The sequence below is a fragment of the Dromiciops gliroides genome, chromosome 5 (genome assembly GCF_019393635.1).
Source record: "Dromiciops gliroides isolate mDroGli1 chromosome 5, mDroGli1.pri, whole genome shotgun sequence".
NCBI classification, from domain to species: domain Eukaryota; kingdom Metazoa; phylum Chordata; class Mammalia; order Microbiotheria; family Microbiotheriidae; genus Dromiciops; species Dromiciops gliroides.
In genome coordinates, this window is record NC_057865.1 from 156,367,054 (window position 1) to 156,385,599 (window position 18,546).

The 18,546-nt window shown below is 34.2% G+C and overlaps 1 pseudogene; it reads left to right on the forward strand.

Moving 5' to 3' along the window:
• Positions 1-17,747: 17,747 nt before the first annotated feature.
• Positions 17,748-18,296, forward strand: LOC122729866 (annotated as a pseudogene).
• The last annotated feature ends 250 nt before the right edge of the window (positions 18,297-18,546 follow it).

Genomic DNA, 18,546 nt, shown 5'->3' on the forward strand with positions numbered 1-18,546 from the left:
TCCAATCAAATATGATTTATGATTTCATTAACTCACCATCAGTAAATTCCTTTCCTTGTTTGACTAACAAATAAGCTACTTTGAAACAAGCTTTGGTTGCAGCTTCATTTTCATTTTTAAAAATTATCAAGAAATTCTAATATAATCTGATATCCCATTTTCCATTTTCTAATTTTTCTGACCATTGCTTTTCAGTGAGTTAAGAATATTGTGATGATTGCTTTGTATGGTTATGTTGATGCACTATAAACAACTGTTGTATGTGTATTGTATAGAGTGATAGTATAATTCCATAATAAATGCAGTGTTTTGCCATCTGATTCAATGACAAAATAATCTACCTCTAATGTACCTTAAAACCATGACATTCAAAGTCCACTTTTCTCTTTTCGTTTTGACAGATGAGTTAATAAGAAGAAAATGTTCCTCTATAGTGATATACATGGCACTTGAAATGCTGTTGATTTATAATTATGTCACTGTGATTTGTAGTGTACCGAGCAACAACATTAAGTAATGAAAGAAACACATATGATCTCTGTTGCACCTATTGAACTTTTTATTATAGCACAAAATCAGCCATAGGCAATATGTAAATGAATGAGTAGTGTTGTTTTCAGTAAAACTTTATTTATGCATGGAACACTATCTTTCTTTTGATTTTTTTCCAACTATTTAAATATGTAAAAACATTCTTAGATCATAGGCCATTTCACAGGATGTAAACCGGATTTAGTCTTAGTTTTCTAGAGTATCACAATTAAGTATTCTCTGTCTTTATTAGCACTCTTGGAGAAAAGACCATATCAATTCATCCTAGTTACAACTCTAGATAGTTATTTTTGTATCATTATGCCATTATACACCTATTAGATCGTAAGCTCCATGAAGGTATAATGCCTGTCTAAACCTTTTTTTTTTCTTCTCTACCACTTTTTCCCCCCCAGTGGCTTCCTTTTGTCTGTATTCTACCATAATATGCTGATGTGCTTGACTATTCTTACTGGTTTTTTATTTGAACCATCAAATAAACTAGAAACTTATGGAAGCTTTAGTTATCTAACTGCTTGTACTTAAACTAAGTGAAGCTTTTCATGCTTCAGAGATTTATTTATATAGCATGATATTTTTTCCACATTCTATCAGTACCTAATTTCAGTCTCTTTGACTATATTCTTCCACATTTATACAATGATAAAATCACAAATTCTTTCAGTTGTAATTAACCATAAAAGTCAACTAGTTCCTGCTACAACACCACCAATAAGTAACTATCTAGCCTCTATTTAAATATCTCTAGTAACTGTCAATTGGTCAATAATATTTATTAAGCTACTACAATGAATCAAGCATCATCCTAAATACTAGGGATACTGTAATGAATGGAATGACGCCACCTGCTGGAAACTTACTGTAGCAAAGCTCCGCCATGAGGAGAAGGCATCTGAGGGCAAGATATGTGGCTCTTTGGCATCAGGAAGTGATGTTTGCTTGTAAGAGGAAGAAGGGGCAAGGCTGGCTCTCGCTCTCTTGCGTGAGGACTCTGGGTGGAGAGTGGAGCTAGAAATGTGTTCTCCCTTTAATAGATAGATGAAGCTAGGCCTTTATCTTTCTCTTCACCAAATTCTTATTGTCCTTAATAAATGCTTAGAAGTCTGACTCTTGCTAAAGCTCATAATTTATTGGCGACCACTCATTACATATTTTAGACGGACTCGCTAGAATTTTAGCCCCTTACAATACAAAAAGAGGTAAAATGCATTTCCTATCCTCAAGGAGCTTGTGATTTAATGGAGGATTCAACAAGCAGACAGATATGTATGAATATACTCTTTAGGAAATAATTAACAGAGGGAAAGCACTAGAATTAAGATGGGTTGGGAATGAGTTCTTCTGGAAGATGATGTTTTAGTTGCAACTTCAAGGAAGCAAAGGAAGTCAATAGAGAGAGCATTACAGGCATAGAGAACAGTCAGAGAAAATATCTGGAGCTGAGAAATAGTTCATGAAACAATAAAGAAGCCAGGGTCATGGATCTATTAGTAAATGTCAGGGTGTAAGATATAAGAAGGTATATATAGAGGTAGGAGGGAGCTCAGTTGTGAAGGGTTTTGAATGACACATAATTTTGTATTCAGTCTTGGAGGCCATCCACTGTAGAGAGCCACTGGAGTTCATTGAGAAGGGTGGTAACATGGTTGAATCTGAACATTAGGAAAATTGCCTTGGAGAACAGAATGAAGAGGGGAGAGACTAGAGGCAGGCAAAACCATCAGCAGACTATCATAATAGTACAGGTGTAAGGTGATAAAGGAATTCAACAAATTGGTGGCAGTGTCAGAGGAGAGGAGTCACATTAGAGAGATATTGCAAACGTGAAATCAACAGGCCTTGCAACATATTGTACACGGGATAGGAAAGATAGTGAGGAGTTGAGGATAACATTTGGATTGTGAGATTGAGGGACTGGGAAGATGGTGTTGCCTTCTACAGTAACAGGGAACTCATTTCCACAAAAAGCAACACGCTTGATCTTTTTGACACTTCTCATTTTTAGAAAATTTTTCCTTAAATTTGTCTCTCTGTAACTTCCATTCAGAGCTCATGATGCTTCCCTTCAGGAGCCAAGAAAAGTAAGTCTGATTCCTTCAGTGCCTGATAATGCTTCAAATATTTGAAGGCAGCTGTCATGTTTCCTCTAAGTCTTTTCCTCAGGCTGAAATCAAGCTCCTAGTCACCTTCCTTTGGATATACGCCATCTTGTCAATGTCTTTCCTGAAATAGAGCACTCAGAGCTATGTACATTTAGGTCTGCCCAGGAAAGAATACCATAGGACTATTGCTTTACTCACTTCATGTTTCTATTAATGTAGCCCAAGGTCATGTTAGCTTATTTGGCTATAATGTAACTGTTAATCCGTAGTAAATTAACTAAATCCCTAAGGATTTAGTCAATTTTTTCCAGTTTTTTCTATAGTTCATGAAAGCTAATAATTTTTATTTATTTAATTGTAGTTAATAATCTATATATTTTTCTAGCTAATATTCTAGGTAATAATTTTACATATACCTTCTATTAATATCCCTAGATATACTGAGTTGACTCATCTTCACCTAATTAAATCCCTTGTGATTTTTTCACATGAGCCCATTTCTAAAGGTTAGTTTTCTGCAGTTAATTTTAAAAAAACAACAACTGTGTAAGACTTTACATCTTCCCCTATTATATTTCTTCTTACTATAGCAGACCTATTGTTTCAAGCTGTTAAGATATTTTTGGATCCTGATTCTTTTATTCAATGTATTAGCAATGCCTCCCAGGTTCATGTTATCTATAAGCTTGATAAGTATGACATCTGTGTCTTTCTACAAGTTATTGGAAAATAAAATAAAATGAAATAGAGACAAGAAAGTAGCATGATGGCATGCCACTGGAGTCTTCACTCCACATTAGAATTAGTTTGACATTGTTGTTCCATTTATCACTATTGAGTCCAGTCATTTAAGCAACTCCAAATTCAACTATGAGTTCACATCTCTCCAGAATATCTTGACAATTCATGAAATGCCTTCCTGAAATCAAATCATATCATATCATGTCTGCCTTTTATGCCCATCGTTGTAGTTTTCCTGAACTACCAGTGTAGAAACTCTAACCAAAAGAGGAAAAGAGGTTAGTCAGGTATAATTTCTCCCCTCCTCTCATTTTGACTGAACCTCTGATTTTGCGGGTCAGGGAATTCCTGTTGAGGAAACTGACTCTACCAATGCAAAATAGCACTTGCTCCACAATTGATAATATTAAAGGTTGCTTGGACTACTGGTAGTTTTAAAGGTTGCCTGAATTAAGTACAGTGATAGCTCAGAGTCACAAATCCAATATGTCAGAGGAAGCACTTGAACGTAGGTCTTCTTGACTCTGAATTAGCTCTCTATCCACTACATCAAATTTCTTGTAAATGTGATTTCTCTTAATTAACTAGGGCCAACTTGCCATCGTTGCTTCCTTAGTACTCATACACTATCCTTATGGTGACATGTTGTACAGTTTTGGACAGAAAATTGATGAGCTTACTGTCTTAGAGTCTTAAAAGTCCATCAAAAGGAAACTAAACATGAAAAGGGAATATGAGGCCCCATTATTTATAAAGCATGAAAAAAAATTGGAGTTCCTTGTTGTCTGTTTCCAAGTTTTGATGAACCTAAGTAGTACCTTTAGTTTTTTCATAGGTAGGACTATATGTTTAGCATACAACACCAATAATAATTATGTATTTTAATCATTTGTATAGATGGGGGAATAGATATACAATGAATCAATCCCTGTGTGCCCTCACAGTTGTGTTGCCTACAGCACATATCTCCATTATTTAGATATGATCTATTTCATGGCTTGCCTTATTTTTGTTCTTTTTAGTGTCACCTCTACCACCTTTGTAAGCAAAACTGAGACTATTATATATGACATTACAATCCAAGTATTGTGGCTTTTTTGTCTCTGATGGTGATACTTTGTTATAAAAATCTTTGCATATTTTTTTCAATTTTCTTCCTTAAATCCCTGTCTTCCTTCTTCCTTGATTCTTAAATAATGTTGGGATGAATGTGTTAGTTGGACCTCTCAGCAAGCTTTATTTAAAATGATTTTACCCTACCCTGCTTCTCTCTGTTTCAGTAGGTGATACTACTTGTAATGTACATTACTTTTCTCTGAAAGATTTTGAAAATGGCTTTATATTCTAAACCATTGTTGCCTTTGGTTGCCATCTCTCTTCCCTTAGGAACTAAGTCAAGTATTTGTCTACCAAAGTATTTTTAGCTTCTTTTGGTCTCCTTATTTTAACAATTGATTCGTGCTATTAAACTTCTCCATAATATTATTGTAGTCCCTCTGTCTGTTACATTTTTTTCAATTACCAATAACTTATTTGAACAGAATCCAGATTGTTTCTATTACATGACATATTTTCTCAGTTTTTGTTCTATTTTTGTACTAATTTTAATCTTTACTCTAATAAGTTAGTAGTCTGATTATACACAGACAGCTGATTCACAAATGATTCTGTCAGTAATGAATCATTTCTTCCTCATTAAAAAATAATAATTTAATCTTTTTTCCTCATAGTATTATTTGATGGCTGGATGGCTCTGAAGAAGAGAACACAACAGCCTCCAAATAATTCAGATTTTGATTTCTCACAGTAAATGATAGATACATGGTGAGAATGAACATATAACAAATAAGGAAATTTGTAGATCTAAAGTGGGGTAGGTCATCAGGCAAATGAATGATTGAAATAAATAGAAGGACTGGCCTTGTGGTAATGAGAGATAACAGGTGGACAGCTTGAGTTCTTCATGTGCATAGTAATAGTGTCAGAATAAAGCAGAGAAGAAATTCAATAGGTTGGATGGATCTTCTATGATGAATTTATGGGAAGACGTAAACAAGAGTCAGATTAGATATGTAGGCATAAATGATTTGTGATCTCTACCGCTGGAGGGAAGATTTATGTCAATAAGAATTTGAATTGTTTAAGCTTTCATTTTTTCCATATATTTCCAGATGTTCAACAGTGACATTATTGAAAAAACATTTACTTGAGAAATTAAAGTTTTTCTGTACTTTTCCTGGTATGATATAGGACATGCTATTGTATGGACTTTTAAAAAAGAGAAATAAAGTTCTTGGTTATACACACACACACACACATACATATATACATACATGTGTGTATATATCAACACACATATATGCTTGTAAGTTTGCACACGTTCTAAGTATATTGGATATTTAGTGAGGCAACAGGAAAATAATCTATTTGGCTGATGATCACATAGATAAGACTGACCTTATGTTATAGTACAGTGCTCATTTTATAGTGGATCTTATAACCATGCTTCTTAAAGAAAACCATGAACAACTGCTGGAAATTGCAAGTAGAAAATAAAATTAGAAAAATAAAATTTATCATATCTTCACAAAGAAGAAACAAAGTATTACTGAAGTATGAATCATAATTGAGTCAGACCACCTATCTTTTAAATATCTATATATCTATATCTATATATGTATGTGTGTATGTGTCAGTACCAAGCTGAAAGAATACTAATATGATAAATATATAGAATTCAATTTAAACAACTCAGTATTCACTAATTTTAGGTGTTATTAAAGATAGAAAATGGGAGATGATGAAAGAACATAGACCAATATTTCAATAGTTTCTTGCAGAAACCTAGCAGATGAACATCAATTGTCATAACAAGTAGATCAAATAAGCCTAAAAAGTGTCTTAGTCAGAAAAAAAAAGCATGGCTTGCCAAGCTGAAGGATATAGTAATCAAAAAAAGGTAACATCAATTTTAGAATAAAACTCATTAATGACATTTTACAGAGAAGGAAGATAAACAATTATGAGCAGCGTCATGCTCAATATGCAGTGGAAGGCAAAATCAGTTTAAAAAAGGCTTGGTAAGAGACTCAAATAAGTCAAATGATCTCAACATTTTCCTTGTTTTCTTTTGTTTTTGTACTTTTGGGGGGGGGGGTTTGGATACAAATGGAAGTAGGAGAGCAGACTATGAGTGGAAAATATATGTGGAGACTTTTATAACACTTTTTCTCCCAAAAAATCAAGGACAGTAGAACTAGTACATATGGATTTAGGACATCACAGACCGAAATATTCTTATAAAAGGGGTAAAATTGTTTTTTTTTTGTTTTTTGTTTTTGGGGGGTTTTGGGGGGGGCAGGGCAATGAGGGTTAAGTGACTTGCCCAGGGTCACATAACTAGTAAATGTCAAGTGTCTGGGGCCAGATTTGAACTCAAGTCCTCCTGAATCCAGGGTCTGTGCTTTATCCACTGCACCACTTAGCTGCCTAGAATTGGTTTTAAAGAGAATACCCATGAGGAAATCAAACTGGAATATACCTACTTTATAGATAGCAGATATGTGTTGGAGGCAAAACAATTTTGAAGGCATTGAGGAGTTGATTCACCACATAACTAAAAGAGAGAAATAACCAAAACCTCTGAAAAAAAATCTCAGACCTTAATACTGCGAAAAAAATGGCAGAAAGCACATCAACTATTACTGACCTATACACCTACTTTCCCATTTATATAAAAAATTATGAGAATAATTTATTGATAGAGTCTTTAATGAGAATAATGGTAAAAAAGGGCAGACTTTTGAAAGTTATATTCCATAGTAGATATCTTCTTCACCATCACATATTGACTAAAAAACCCCAGAAAACACAAAACTCCACAGTGTCCATTATTTAGTGTGTGTGTGTGTGTGTGTGTGTGTGTGTGTGTATGTGTGTGAACAAAAATGATACCTTAAAGTCTCTTTTCCAATAAGGCATCTCCCATTTTTTGTTTATAAATATTAAAGATTGCTCTTAAAATAACAATAAATATATCCTTGTTCAACTCCCCAGGTATAAATAACAGGTGAGAAATAAAACAGCAAGATGTAAAAACTCAAGAAAAATATTTCTAATCGTCCTAAGGGAAATGTAGTACAGAATATAAGTTGAAGAAGGATTCCTATGGATGATAAGGGCCTACAAAGATTATGTAGAGATGATATCAGTCTGGTTCCATCAGGCCCCAGAATATTGCAAGGCATCAAGGAATATATCCATAACCACAGAAAACAGATTGGCTCAACCATCTTCAAAGGAAAAAAAAATCCAAATAGCTAGAAAATGTCTATTGTCCAAATTGACATGCAGTTAGGTGGACAACATATAGAAATCATTTGTAAGCGTACAGATGCATATTTCTATGCATATCTCATGCATACATACATATTAGCCAGAAAGTACAAAGGGATAATGAGTTGGCCTCAGAATTAAACAGGAAGAATATAGTGGGTAAAGTTGCCCTTGGGAAATTGCAAAGATTCTTTGATGATGTCAAACTTGTCTCAGAAACAAAGACAAACTCCTTTTTAAAAATACCAATGACATCAGTGTTGTTTCACTATGCATCATGGAATGTTCAAGTCTTTGAAGATTTTAAAATGAGTATTAGAGAGGGCAATGTAGAAGCAGATGGTGGGTATGAATAACATACACCATGCAACAGATACTTTGAAAAAGAAGCAAGTAGAACATATCACCAAAGAAATGTATGAAGGAAAGAGGAGCTGGACTGGACATGTGCCAGGAATTGAGAGATAACAGGTGGACAACCTATTAGATCCACTGGTATCCTCACAGTGAAAGAAAGAAGGTTCCCAACTTTTGGTTGGGCCCCCTGTTGTTAATTTTGGGAGGACATGAACAAGAGTCACGCTGCATGAGCAGATTCAGATAGGTACAATCTGCACCACTAGAGGCAACATCTGCACTGATAAGGTAGAAGGTAAATTTGAATTTTATTTAAGCAGATAAATAGATTGATTCTGCAATTGAGATTTTTCTCAGGATAGGACTGCATATCATCATAGCCTTCTTTCCCTACAAAATACCACTTAATGTATTCATTTAATCATTTAGTAAATAATTTCATTATTTCCATGAACAGGTGGCTGGTTCTGTGAAATCTGAGGAGTCTTCAAAAGAACAAGTTGTTTAGCCCTTTGCTATGCTTGCCCAGAACTGCCTGTAGCCACCACAAACACCTGCTGCTGTAATTTATTTGATAGAATTGGGGACAGTCACAATCAGGTCACACAGATATCCTGGAAATCTTAGGCAGAGAGTGTAAAGCCTGTTTCCCTTGCTGACAATAAAATTTTAAAATTGAAAAAGACCTTGAGGTTGTCCACCTATAATATCATTTCATAAGAAGTAATAATCTTCTAGTTTCTGCTTAAAAACTTCTAATGATATTTATTTGGCTATTTAAAAAAAATATGTTGACATATATATGGTTTGTAACTAGTAACTTTTTAGCTGTAAAGTAGAGAAGTATATTTTAAGTAAATTGAGTTCCTTTTTTTTTTTTAAGGGAAACTAAAAATATCCCTTTTAAAAATTTGAATTATCTTTCCCGTAAGACTGTATACTCTGCAGTCAGTGACTGCAGTCTGATTTTTAGTATATGTACCCAAGTGATTTATGGCAGTGTGGTATACCACTAAGATTCCAATAAATACTTATTGACTAATTCAATAAATAACTATGATACCAGAGTCATTCTGAGAAATTATCCATATAACCAGTTATAGTGTGATTGTGTGTCAAAACAATTCAAAAAACTCTCTATGTTTTACCATATTTCTCATCACAGATCATAGATCATTTGCCTTTGTTTTATCATGGGCAAATATATGTGTATGTATGTATACACACATACATACAAATACACACATGTGTGTTTATATGTATCTATGTATGTCTATCTGTGTATGTGTGTGTGTATCCCCAATTTATATGCATATCACATAATTGTCTGAGGTTGCTGGGGACAACCTTTCAGACAAGGTTACTAAGATACTGTTTAGTCTGCTTATATAATTTAGTGGAAATTTCAAGTACAGTAGCAGATGGAATAAGACAGGATATCATTTATATCACAGCCTAGGGATAGGCATAGTGAATTTATATTCTTGTTTTCAAGAGAACTTTAATTTATGAGATATTAGACTTCTGTGGAAGTATGATTTATATTTGCCTTCAATGAATGTCACATCCAAAAAGTTGAGTGCTTTTATTTTGGGATTGAGAACAAGTCATTCTGAATCAGTGCTATGCAGAATATGGGGTTATGGAGTACATAAGTTTTAATAGAGGCCATTGGTTTAAATTTCATTCATGATATCATGGAAATAATATTTTCAGGTCAGCTTTAAAGTTTTGTGAAAATAGAAAAAAAAAAAAGGCCAAGTCTGCCTAACACCATATCAACTTCATTATTGTTGAATTACTCCTAAAGCATGGGGGGAGGGGGGAATATGGCTGATTTAGATTGTGGAAAACGATTTTTTTCTGAAATCAGAGATTACTCCCATGCATGATTTATTTTTCAACAGGTCACCCAATTTTGCATTGGCAATATTACTAATTTGCAAAGATTGAAATTTAATTTACTACATAAACTTTCATTGAAATTTATTTTGATTTTGACCTAATATCAGAAAATATAGCATATGTATTAAAAATAATAGACAAAATGAAAATGACGAGCTTTGGAACTCTAATCCTGACTCACTAATGGATTTTTTTTTGAAAATGTATAAAATCTGAAGATAGACTTAACCTGTACAAGAGAAATGTAGATTTCTCTTTACTTCACCATAGGTTATCCAAACACTATAAGTCATGTGTCGTTTCCTCAGGTACTTCTCTTTGAGGTATAAAGGTATTTTAACATTTACTTGGCATTAAGAATATGAAATAATTACTTTAATACCTCAATTTTATGTGTGTGTGTCCGTGTATGCATGAGTACTCATTCCATCAAAGCAGATTGCAACTCATCTTTGACTTGGATGGTTGTTAAAAGTCTCCATAGCCAAAATATTCACTAATCTGAATCCAACCTGGTGAGAAGCTTCTCTGTTTCAGCTAGGCTGGACCTTGGATGAGAGACATACAGTCTGTTACTAAGCCTACATTTAAACCTTTTTCAATTTGGTAGGACATATCAAGGCATGTGTTCTGCTAACATAGCCATGAAATAATATCCTAGGAATAATAATAAAAACAAACTTCCCAGTGGAGAAGCAAATGGTGCCTGTTCTTCATCTATGTTCCCTCTATAAGTATTGTAAGAAGATAAAGAAAAAAACCCCAAGATATTTATGTGATATTCCTGTCATGGTTTGAGATCTTAGGGCATATCCTGAAGAAAATATTTACTTTCTGCTTATACTTTGATTTTACATGTAGGCACTGATACAAGATGAATATTGATGTCTTTTTTATATATGTAGCAAAAACAAGAATTTTTAAGCATGAAATATACTGTGGGTATGGAAAAAAGCAAGTAAGAAGGCCAAGGAAAACTACTGCATGTTTTCAACACTGTTTTCTTAAAGAAATATAATCAGTCATTTAGAATTATAAGGCATAAATTAGTTAAGTTCCTATTTTTGTTTTTTGTTTTTTTTCAGGGCAGTGGGGGTTAAGTGACTTGCCCAGGGTCACACAGCTAGTAAGTGTCAAGTGTCTGAGGCCGGATTTGAACTCAGGTACTCCTGAATCCAGGGCCGGTGCTTTATCCACTGCGCCACCTAGCCGCCCCCTATTTTTTTAAAAGAAGCAAAATATAAAGGACTTACCACACCAGATCTTAATTTTATGGTGGTCAGCTTCCCATTTTGACTAGTAACTTGGTTAATCTTTTTTCAAGTTCCTTGTGTTGGACCTGGCACTTTAAAGGATGATCCTTTGAAGAATTAGACCTGCCATCTATGGTAAAACAATAAGTCTTTGTTCCATTCATTTTAACTCACTGAAGGGTGACTCATTACATGGCTTCCCTTGATATACCTGAGTGGATGAGAGTATGGAAAGGGAGGCACCACAAGATGAATACTAGAACAGACATTCTCCACCCCACTCCCCACAAACTGGATCAGCCATTAATAACTACATACATAATGGGGCAATTCAGGGAAGGTATTCACTGACTGTTACTAGAGTCTTTGGCATGATAGCCTTTAGACTATAAAGGAAGGAGTACATACTGGTCCTGCAAGAGGCTACCGCTTAGACTCAGCAAGCTCTCCCTTCTCTTTCTGCTGGAAATATCCATCCACTGTCCCATGAATCTGAGCAGGTTGGAGTTTCTGAAAAGTGTTGGCGATTTTTATTGGGGAGGGAGGGAAAGGTAGGTTCTGTAACAGACATATACAATAAACAATTTCCTGCTTCTGTTATCACAGGCAAGGGGTTGCTAATTAGTGGAATTGTATAGAAGATATTATTCTAGCATGGAAGCTGCAGGGAAAGAAAGTACCAGAGAAGGTGCAGGGGCTTCTCAAGAGAAAGGGAGTATCTTGAGCAGTGATTGGCTGCTGTGAAAATATTATCTCCCAAAAAGAAGTTTTTCAACGTTCAGAAGACTACTCATATATATAAATTTTTTCTTGAGGCTTTGGGTCACTATATGACAACTTAAGTTGTCAAGAAACCTAGTGTATAAATCAGTACTATTTTTTAAAATTTATTAAGAATCAAAATGTATTGGGGGCAGCTAGGTGGTGCAGTGAATAAAGCACTGGCCCTGGATTCAGGAGGATCCAAGCTCAAATTTGGACTCAGATACTTGACACTTACTAGCTGTGTGACCCTGGGCAAGTCACTTAATCCTCATTGCCCTGAAAAAAAAAGACAAAAGTAATCAAAATTTCTCAAGTAGCTCTCTCAAATTGAAAGTACTGTCCACACTTTCTCAGAGCAACTGGCTTGTGCTCCCACTTATACTGGTTGGTTTTGGTGGAAATCTTTTAGACATCTCCCTTCTTTGATTAGTCTCTGCCTTTTATCTTTGAGGTATATGGTGTTGCTGTAACTTCTGCTGATATTCTTAAATTCCTGTCTTATGCTTTCCCCAAGTGAATTACTCTGTATTGTTAATGCTTAAAATTCTTTAAAAAGTCATATTATTTTGATACATTACCAGTGAATGTTAGATAATATCAGCAAATTATAAGCCACAAATACAGGCCAAAATTCTTTATAATTTAAAAAATGAGCCCAATCAATTTTTTCCTTAGTTTTGCAACTCTATTTCCAAAATAACGTTCCTTTCCTACTGCCCTTTAAAGCATATTATAATGCACATTTCAAGTTTGTTCTTGGTGAGTACATGGGAAATATTAAGGATTTCAGTGCCATGAACAGAAGTCAACTCAGTTCTCATTTTCATAGTCTTCACTGTGAGTGAATTACTTATTCTTCCAAAGAAAGCTTCTAATCAAATGAACAAGCCTTCTCTCTCTCCCCAACCCAGATTTTTTTCATTCCTTCACATTTACAACTTTATTAGGAGATGCATGGAATCACTTAAGGCACAATATGAACAATTATTTTAATATTGATTGACAACTCTGCCTTTTCACCATAAAGAAACTCCTAGCTGAATCCCTAAAAAAGATATCTATATGCCATCCTTTCTTTGTGGTCTGTATTTTCAAGGATAGGGTTATTTCTCTTTCCATTATGTCATCCTCTTTTTTATTTCTTAATGTTTTTCTGCCCTTGTCACATAATTAAAATGCATGATTAAAGTCTGAGTCATTTAGAGATTGTTGATATATAATGATGCTTTTAGAGTAAAATTCCATCTTTATTTTTGTCTATTGGATATGTACTCTGAAATCTGATATTTTTGTCATTTTGGCATTAAGAAGTCATTATAGGGGCCGCTAGGTGGTGCAGTAGATAGAGCACCGACCCTGGAGTCAGGAGGACTTGAGTTCAAATCCAGCCTCAGACACTTGCCAATTAATAGCCATGTGACCCTGGGAAAGTCACTTAACCCTCATTGCACAGCCCCCCAAAAAAAGTCATTATCAAATTTTAGTAGAAAATGTTATACATTTGGAAATTTGGAATAAACTCTCAAGGTCCACAAAATTTAAATCTTTCCATAGTTATAGGGCACTATGTTACTTGAAAGGCAATGTTGTATAGTACATGGATAGAGGGCTAAGCCTTGGAGTCAGGAACAAAAGTCTTGTCTCTGATACACACTGGCCATGTTGGAAATTACATTAGAGGCCTTACCATCCACTTTGCTTCTTTTGCTAAGGACGATGGGACTTTTCCATCTGACTTGCAGATGAAATCTGTGTTGTCCTCTTGAGAATGTGAGCTCCATAAGAGCAGGGTCTGTCTTACTTTTTTGTTTGTATCCTATGTACTTAGCATAGGGCTCTGAACATAGTAAATACTTTATAAATGCTTGAAACATTCATTCATTGTTTTATGTAATTTAGCCTCTCTATAATGTAGGGGTCTCTCTAAATCAATGACAATTTACTGATCTGTATATAAGTCGAGGAAGTTTCTAATTATGGAATTACTTGAATCCTCTGCCCCCTCTTTTTATTTTTAACTTATTCTCTGGGGCAGCTAGGTGGCACAGTGGATAAAGCACCAGCCCTGGATTCAGGAGGACCTGAGTTCAAATCCCAGTTCAGACACTTGACACTTACTAGCTGTGTGACCCTGGGCAAGTCACTTAACCCCCATTGCCCTACCAAAAAAAATTTAAAAAATTTTAAAAACCCAATTTATTCTCTGCTTAATATTAACACATCTAAATCTAAAAAAAATTAAATTAAAAATAAACACACACTAAATTCTATTATCCCCACTAGGAGATCATTCTATATCTCTCCATATCTCAGATAAACTCTTTCAAAAACCCAAGTATAGGGGTAGCTAGGTGGCTCAGTGGATAAAGCACCAGCCCTAGATTCAGGAGGACCTGAGTTCAAATCCGACCTCAGACACTTGACACTTACTAGCTGTGTGACCCTAGGTAAGTCACTTAACCCTCATTGCACCCCCCCCCAAAAAAAACCCAACAACAACAAAAGAATTGTCCAAAAACACAAGTATACCTGGTGCCTTCATTTCCTCTACTGTAACTCTCTTTTTAGTCCTCTGCAATCTGGCTTCTGTCTCCAAAGTTACCAATAATTTCTTAATTGCCAGATCTGATTACCTTTTCTTAATCATCTTTCTTGATCTCTATGTATCTTTTGAAAATATTAATGATCTTCTTCTCCTGTCTGTATCTGTATGTCTCTATCTCTCTGTCTCTTTTTCTGTCTCTGTCTCTTTCTCCCTCTGTGTCTATCTTGCTGTGTCTCTCTGTCTCACTGTATCTTTGTTTCTCTCTGTCTCTTTGTCTCCATCTCTCTTTGTCTGTCTGTCTCTGTTTCTCTCAGCCTCTCTGTCTCTCTCTCTCTCTGTGACTGTCTGTCTCTGTCTCTGTCTCTCTCTGTGTCTCTGTGTCTCTCTTTCTCTCTCTCTCTCTTTGTTTGACATTCATTCCTAGAAAAGTCCTATAATAATTCTAAAAAGATTTAAAAAAAATATTTGAAATCAGATATATACTGTATCCCCTTAGATTTCAAATTAACACCTAGAAATTTCTTCTGCCATTTTCATTTAGTTGTGTGACAATTAATATAGCTCAACATGTTGTGATCCAAGTATGGAGTGCATGTAACTGAAATAATTATATTGATCTAATCACTGTTCAATTATTTAAGACATTTAGATGGGACCAGTGCTAATCTGATGAAATTTTACTTTGTTGTTTATTGTCTCCAGCTTTTTTTTCTGGTGGTATGACATTTATTAGAGTCTTCTACCTCAGAAATGTAGCTCATAGCTTGTTGAAATGTTTCTTTGTCATATATGTATGTCTATATAAATTAAGAGATAGATAGGCAGACATATAGATAAATGGATAGTTATATATATATATATACATACATATATTTAGTAAATTTATTCCTTATCATTAGAACATAAAAGATAATAGTAACATAGTTTTTTGGATAGGTAATCAGACAAAGTTTAGAAAGGAATCATAAATTGATAGGTGGTTTTAACTATACATTTCTACAAATTGATTTTACCCAGAGATTTGCCTAGAAAGAAACCAAGAGTGATTTTGATTTCTTCCCTATTTATTGGATTCCTTCATTACTGTGTTGAACTGAGCACATTTTTAAAGGAAAGAAAATCTCAAGGACGATTGTTTTTACTAGAAATGATTAGTTATTGTCATAAATGAGCAACTAATTCACTTATAAATTGGAATTATATTCTTTGATTATGGAGGATGCTGCTTCTTGTTTGATTTTCTGATGGTTATTAATGGGATTTCATCTTATAGTCTAGTTCCCTTCTCTCTAATCAATTTTTAAAATATTTTTTCTTCATTGTTTCTTTTTCCATCTTTGGTATATCAGTGTTCCCTGAGGTTCTTGTTAACTGTAGTGTCTTTGAAGTACAAAAGATAAAATGCAACAAAACCATCTCTCCATTTTTTTTTGCCAAGGGGAAGAACATGTTTAGATTTGTAGAATAAGTATGTGTATATAAACCCAGATATGATAATTTACCAACATGGACTTTTGTCTTTAATACATATTTTTAAACTGTAAAATGAATTAGAAATTTCTATTTTATTGTAAATAGAAAATTACAAGTCAAAGTTACATGTTTCTTGTTAATATAAAGACTCATTTTTCAATCAGAGAAGCCCATTGAATGCTTAAAATCTTTTATCCATTTCTATCCATGTTAATATGTTTGAAGTTGATCTGTATTATATTTCAATATGAAATAAGTTGTTATATACATTTTTTCACATACTATTAAACTGGGTATTGGATATGTTATATTTATGATAATATGCTTAAGTTATTTATTAATGAAGGAAAAACTTTTACAAAGTTAGGTATATAATTTATTCTCCCTATGAAAAGGGTAATTCTAGATTATTTGATCAAAGTATGTAGATTTTGTTTTCACAGGAAGGATTACATTAATTGAACCTTATATGTAATATGTTTTGAGGATCACCAAAAAAGCCATTTATCCCCCAATTCTCCCTTACCATCTTGTTTTTCATGTAATAAATGTGGTGAAGTGATATCCCCTGTTAAAATGAAAACATTTATATAGAGGAAGGTAACATATCAAGCCCTTTCTATGGATAAATTAGTCATTTATAGGTTAGTTGACTATATCATACCCTTTCCAACGAGACAGATATATGAAATCTTTGTATCATAGATCATAAGACCTGGAAGAGAAATCTGAGACAAATTTCTCAAATGTTCTTATTTTACAAATGAGGAAACCAAAGCCCAGACTGCTTAATTGACTTTACCTAAGACCACAAAAGTAGTAAATGATAGAATCAGGATTTGAATCCATATCCTCTGGTTCTTAATTGAGCATTTTTTTCTGTTGTACCACTTAGCCTCCCTACTTTACTGCATACTCATATTGTATTTAGTAGGCTGGTTGTTTAAAATATGTATCTATGTATACATAGATATACATAGATCTATATATACATAGATAGATAGATACATAGATAGATAGATACATAGATACATAGATAGATAGATATAGAAGACAGTTATGTATACAAACCTATACTTGTATATGTAAAAATATATAAATGCAAACCTCTCTTTATACATATACATAGATACCTAAATATATGTGTATGTTTTTCCAGGTAAGAATAACTAAGAGTTAAATAACTGACATAAAATAACATGCCCTGAACCTGCAGTCAAAAATCCTGGATCAACGTTTTGGTTCTGCCACTTACTATTGACTGTATAACCAAAGACAAGTTATAATCTCTTAAAGCCTTAGTTTCTCAGTTGCAAAATGGAAAAAAAAAATGAAACAAAATAATAATATACTACCTGGTTTATTCTGGATTATTAGAGAAATATTTATAAATTTAAATCATTATTAAAGCAATTTTAAAGAACAGAGTTCCAGTTTTCAAGTCTAATAATAACAACAACAACAACAACAATAGGACATTATTATGTTTTTTCAAGCTATTTTTTTTTTTGCTAGAAAGTAATTAAATTATTTAACCCTTCAGGTAATGTAGCATATAGTTATTATATGATTTCTGCCTAGATTAATAACAGAAATTTGTAGATCACTTTGTGGTTTACAATTTGCTTTACAGGGGAAAGAGCATTTGAGGCAGGTCGGGGTGGGTGGGCTTGGGAGAAGGCCATTAGGGAGAATTAGAGTGTCTGGTGAGCTGCCAAAATGACGAACACAAAAGGAAAAAGGAGAGGAACACGTTACATGTTTTCTAGGCCCTTTAGAAAACATGGTGTTGTCCCTTTGGCTACATATATGTGAATATACAAGAAAGGTGATATTGTAGATATCAAGGGTATGGGCACAGTTCAGCAAGGAATGCCCCACAAATGTTACCATGGCAAGACTGGACGGGTCTATAATGTTACTCAACATGCTGTAGGCATTGTTGTAAACAAACAGGTTAAGGGCAAGATTCTAGCCAAGAGAATTAATGTGCATATTGAGCATAATAAGCATTCTAAGAGCAGAGATAGCTTCCTGAAGAGGGTAAAAGAAAATGACCATAAGAAGGAGGAAGCCAAAGAAAAAGGCACCTGGGTTCAACTGAAACGTCAGCCTGCTCCACTCAGAGAAGCACACTTTGTGAGGACCAATGGCAAGGAACCCGAGCTGTTGGAACCAATCCCCTATGAATTCATGGCATAAATGACTAAAAAACATAATAAAAAGATTCTTGGATTATGAAAAACAAAACAAAACAAAACAAAAAAACAATTTGCTTTACACACATGCAATAATCCAATAAATCCATTAACATTTATTAAGTTACTACCATATGCCAGGCACTTTGCAAAGCATTAGGGATAACAATAAATGAAAGGGACAGTTCCTACCCTCAAAGAGCTTACAATCTAATGGGGGGGGGAGAGACAATATACAAAAGCAGGCAGAATAGAGGGAGGATGAGCATGGGATTGGGGACCTGGAGAGGACCCAGCTTAGAATCGTCTTGCCCAACAGA